Source organism: Apium graveolens, chromosome 4, assembly GCF_009905375.1.
Source record: "Apium graveolens cultivar Ventura chromosome 4, ASM990537v1, whole genome shotgun sequence".
In the NCBI taxonomy this organism is placed as follows: Eukaryota; Viridiplantae; Streptophyta; class Magnoliopsida; order Apiales; family Apiaceae; genus Apium; species Apium graveolens.
The window spans coordinates 138,948,162-138,954,161 of record NC_133650.1 but is presented as its reverse complement, the minus strand read 5'-3'; positions in this window follow the sequence as shown (position 1 = coordinate 138,954,161).

The window sequence follows — 6,000 nt, the reverse complement described above, 5'->3', positions numbered from 1 at the left end:
TTGTTCTTAAGACTCATCCTGAACAGCTATCCAAAATTGATCTAAAAGCTGATGAAGGAATCTTTGTTGGATATCCACTTTCCACAAAAGCCTTTAGAGTCTACAACTTGAGAACAAGGATGGTCATGGAATCTATCAATGTCTCTTTTGATGATAAGAAGATTACTGGACTTGAAGATTTCAATGATCATGATCAGCTGAGATTCGAAAATGAAGAATTGAATTCTGATACTCAAAACCCTGACAGTCTAAGTTCTGATACTGCACACTCTGATGGATTAAACTCTGATGTCATTGAAACTGTGGTGACTACGTCAAAGGAGAATGCACCTGTGCAAGGGGAGCATACTGAAGATACAACCACATCTCAAGAAGCATCAGAATATACAACTGGCTCTTCAAGTTTTGATTCATCAAGTTCTGATAAGCCAAGTTCTGATAGTTCTGAAAACTTAAATTCTGAAGGATCCAACTCAGAGAGCATAGTTTCAGGGGGAGCATCAGAAAATGTTGATGAAGATAGCATGGATCATGGGGGAGCATCCAGTTCTAGAAAAACCTTCCATCTACAAGGAAGTGGACTAAATTACATACATCTGACTTAATAATTGGAAATACTGAAGCAGGTGTCAGAACTAGAACAGCTACTTCAAGTGAATGTCTTTACAATTCTTTTCTTTCTCAGACTGAACCAAAGAAAGTGGAAGAAGCTCTTCAAGATGTTGATTGGGTGCAAGCAATGCAGGAAGAGTTAAATGAATTTGAAAGAAACAAGGGCTGGACTCTAGTGCCAAGACCAAAGAACAGATCTGTTGTTAGTACACAGTGGGTGTTCAGAAACAAAACTGATAGTGATGACATAATTACAAGGAATAAAGCAAGGTTGGTTGCAAAAGGATATTCTCAACAGGAGGGAATTGATTATGATGAAACATTTGCAACAGTTGCTAGATTGGAAGCCGTAAGGATATTTTTGGCTTATGCTGCTCACAAAAAGTTTACTGTCTTTCAAATGGATGTGAAAAGTGCTTTTCTCAATAGAGAATTAGAGGAGGAAGTATATGTTGAACAACCTCCAGGCTTTGTAGATCCTAAATATCCAAATCATGTCTACAGGCTTGATAAAGCACTTTATCGCCTTAAGCAAAGCTCCAAGAGCATGGTATGAGACTTTAGCTCAGTTTCTTCTGGAAAGTGGATTTAACAGAGGAACTATAGACAAAACATTGTTCTACCTCAACCATGAGAAGGACTTACTTCTGGTTCAGATATATGTTGATGATATCATCTTTGGTTCTAAAAATGACAGACTTTGCAAAAAGTTTGCCAAATTGATGTAGTCAAGATATCAAATGAGTATGATGGGAGAACTTAACTATTTTTTGGGCCTTCAAGTCAAGCAGAATGAAGAAGGCACTTTTATTTATCAAACCAAGTACACCAGAAACTTGCTGAAGAAATTTGGAATGCAAGATTGTTCTAGTGCATCCACTCCCATGGCCACTGCAATAAAACTGGATAAGGATACTGGTAAATCAGTAGATATTACTGATTACAGAGGTATGATTGGCTCTTTACTCTATCTAACTGCTAGTAGACCTGATATCATGTATGCTACCTGTCTTTATGCAAGATTTCAAGCAGATCTAAGAGAACCTCACTTAACAGCTGTTAAAAGAATCTTCAAGTATCTTAAGGGAACAGCTGATCTGGGATTGTGGTATCCCAGAGAATCAGATTTTAAAGTAATAGGTTACTCAGATGCAGATTTTGCAGGTTGCAAAATTGACAGGAAAAGCACAAGTGGAAGCTGCCAATTTCTTGGAGGCAGATTGGTTTCTTGGTTTAGCAAGAAACAAAAGTCAATTTCCACATCAACTGCAGAAGCAGAGTACATTGCTGCAGGAAGCTGTTGTGCACAGATTCTTTGGATGAAGAATCAGTTACTGGATTATGGGTTAATATATTTTAAAATCCCTATTTACTGTGATAGTCAAAGTGCTATTGCTATGACAGGTAATCCAGTTCAACACTCAATGACAAAGCACATCACCATAAGGTACCACTTCATAAGGGAACATGTGGATGAAGGTACAGTGGAATTGCACTTTGTTCCAACAGATCAACAACTAGCAGATATCTTCACAAAACCACTGTGTGAAGCTACTTTTACAAGATTGGTAAATGAACTTAGAATGGTTTCAGGTTCTTTCTCTAAATCTGCTTAGATTTTGTTCTGCTGCATCAGACTTTATGATCAGTATTTACAGATATTATTATCTTTGTGTATTATGTGCTTAATTGAAAACTGCTTAAGTACTGATTGTTGTCTGATGTGAATTTCTAAACTCTGATAGTGATATGAATGTTTCTGTTACTATTCACTTCTATGAGGATAACTGTGCTAAATGCTGACCTAGTAGTCTTTAATATTCTAAAGATCCCATGTTTGAAGTAATTATTTATGTGGAAATCTATTGACACAAGCAAATTCTGATATTGAGCTTAGTTAAGTTTACTTTGTCTATCTTATTACTAAGTCAAAAACTAGAATAATGCTTCTCATCTGTTAAGCTCTGATGTTAGTAAATCTGGTGAATGTACAAAGTGTTGATAAACCTCACTTATCAAAAGAAAAAGGAGAAGAACAAGGAATAAAAATCAGGTACTCCTTTGTGATCTAGAGTAAAAATGTGAAAGGGACGACCCAAGTGTATTGCTGGTATTAAGTAATATGCATCAGAAAAGCAAATAATTATTTTTCTTGGTGACTTTTCACACTCTATGATTACTGGAGAAATACTCTGATAATAGCATAAATTCTAATAAGCAGTCATGACTCACTTACACTGAGAAGCCACTGTAAAATGGAATTTCAAAAGATACATAAAATAAGCATAAAACAGTTGAGGTGGACTCATGCATGAACTTATTCAATAGTAGGCTTCAGAATAATGACAGATTTTAAGTAAAGTTCTTAGTTATGCCTTATTTCTAAGATGTACTGAAGTGAATCAGACTTTACTCTTTGTCTGATATTTAGCCTAATGCACACACTTACACTCCATATGAATGATGAAAATTACTGTGGTGATCAATGATTGTTTTAGATGAACAGTTTATGTGTCAGATTGTATAAATTCTGAGGACAAGTTATGATGGAAGTTTTGATTATTAAGTTCTGAAGAACCAAAATCAGAATTTGTGTGAAGAATTACAGAAATAGGCATTCATTTTTCGAGTTAAGGAATCATGTTCTGATGACTGTTAAGTTCTGATATAAGTCTAAGTTCTGATATTAAATTCTGATCCTTTACTTGACTTATTTGTGGTTAAAATCTGAAACAGTCTTATTTTAAATCAGAATATGTTCGGGTGAGATATTAACAGTCAATACACTTAGGGTTAGTGGTACATGTCCATGCACAGTAATGTTTACTTGTTTCTTGTGTGCATTAAACCCTGTTTTATACTTTCAATGGCTGTTTTTATTCTCCTCAGTCTAGGGAGACGAGGTAGAATTATTTCTACTTGTCAGCATTAAATTTTCCTTGCGTCTCCTGGCATTCTATTGGCTATATAAACCAACACTTCACTCCAGCCAGCACATCTCTCAATTCCTCACAAACTCACTCTCGTTTTATTCTTAACACCAAAAATGGCTGCGTTTGGCTGGTTTTACAATTATAGCGATGAGACTGTACATGTCTTTATAAATGGAATTCCAACTCCATACCCTATCGCCAACATCCCACACAATCTCTGGATTCAATTTCTAGAGATTATTAAATGTGATATGTTGATAGTTCGCAGACAACTACATCTCCGTCGTCTTCGACAGCAGGAGTGAATCATACGACTCGTTGTTCTTTTTGTTGAGAGCAGGAAGAAGAAATAGTTTCCGCTCCCTGTTTCTCTTCACCGTCAGCTTTGTCAGGCTTCTTAGCTTAGGAAAATAGTTGTTGTTGTTAAGATTTGTAGCTTAGGACAATCTTGTAATTTTGTGCTGTAATTTCAATTTCATGAATGTATTTTCTCAATATATTAATAAAATTTTATATTTTTGCAAGATTTTGTCTTTGAGTTGTTTGAAATTCTGATGCATTTTTAAATCCTGATTTACCCATATTCTGATGACCGTTTTTATATCTGATACAAATCAAGTTCTGATTCTGCTGTGGCAGTACCTGTTTACTTGATTTATTTTTTTTGGTCATTCTCTCACTTAGTGTATTTATACAGAATATTGGTCTCGCAGTAAAATTAATTTTTTAAGTGGGAACATTTTAAATTTTAAATTAAAACTGAACTACCTTAATTAATGGGATTACTTGGTAAGTGGAACGGTTTTTCCTTGAAAAACTGCATGTGATAAGTAATGATTACTGTTTTCCCGTGCCCATTAATTATTCTTTACTGCTCCATGTCTGACAGGTGTCCAACAGTTACTTTTTCTACCGTGTATAAGTAAAAGAGAGAGAAGATTATAAAATCTTTTATTTACTTTTACTTTTTATCTCTCTTTTCTTTACTTCTATTCTATCTCATCTCCTGACGTTTTTTTCATACAGACATTTTGTCAAACACCTTACAGGCAAACTTATTTCTCAATTTTTCTCATGGCACCTAAGGATTTGATTATAGATGAAGCCAAGTTTGTTCCCAACAACTATGCTGCAATCTTAAACCATGATGAAGCTCCATCTGATTTGCACTTTGTGCAAGATCTTCTAGCACACAGTGAGATTGGGTATGCATTAACCCAGCCTCAAGTCATTTCCAGTCAACAAGTTCTGACATTCTGGCGGACTGGGCATTTTGACAATGGTGGTGCAACTGGTACTCCAAGCATTATTTTTGAAGTCAATGATGTTGAGCATGTGGTAACTCCTGGAGCAGTTCGCAAGGCTCTACATTTACCAGAAGGCTGCATTTTCTCAACAGCGGAGGAACCAGTTCTACAGTAGCTCATGGCCAAATTGGGGTATGAGAAGAGTTTGGCCAAGCTTGGACAGTTGAAAAGAGCACATATCAGAAAGGAATGGAGCTTTTTCTTCGACTGCATCACTAAAGCATTCGGCAATAAGTGTTCCAACTTTGATGCCATTCCCATTATGAGTCAGCACATCGGGTATGCTATTATTCACCAAACTCATTTTGATTTTGCAAGTGCTGTGCTAGGCTTTATAAGGGATAGGATGATAGAGGATAGGAATGTAGTATACTTTACTATATTCTGTCAGCTTATATATACTTTTTGCTGTGCTAATGAACCTCAACCAGCCAGTTCTTTATTTCCACCCTTTAAACTTGCAAAACGGGCGTTTAATGACTTGGTAAATGCTGACCTTAAGAAAAAGGTGGTTAGACCCTTACAGATACCTCAGTCTGTAAAATAAATCCTGGTAAATGTTGATCCTCACACTTACAGATCTGTTTAACCTGATATTCAACCCACCAGCACATCTCAGACACCACAACAACCATCAGAACATACCTCACATACACCTCAACTTACCCAACCCTCTATCAGACCACATCTCAAACCTTCACAGATAACTCAACCTTCATCATCAGCACATACTGTGAAGCCTTCATCTTCCAAGCCCAAGAGGACAAAGACTGTACCTCAGACACCACAGAAGATAAGGAGGATTGTTCTGAGAGATGAGTCAGACAGTGAGAAATAGGTTCCTGCATCAGAACCTGTTGTTACAGAAGCTGAGAAGGTCCCTTCTCAGAAGGATTCTGGAATTGGGGGATCTAAGCTTCTCAAAAGGCTTAGAAGAATGTCTTATGCTGAAACTCCCAAGGAATCTCCATCTTCAAAGAAAAGAAAGAAACAGAGAGCTCCCAGGCCAGTTTCAGATGATGAGGAAGCAGCAGCTAAGGAAGGAGATCAGGAATCTCTGATCTCACAAGAGCCAGAATTTGCTGAAGCTACTGCTATAGATAAAGAATCTACACCACCCATGTCTCCTGTACATGAACCAGTATCTA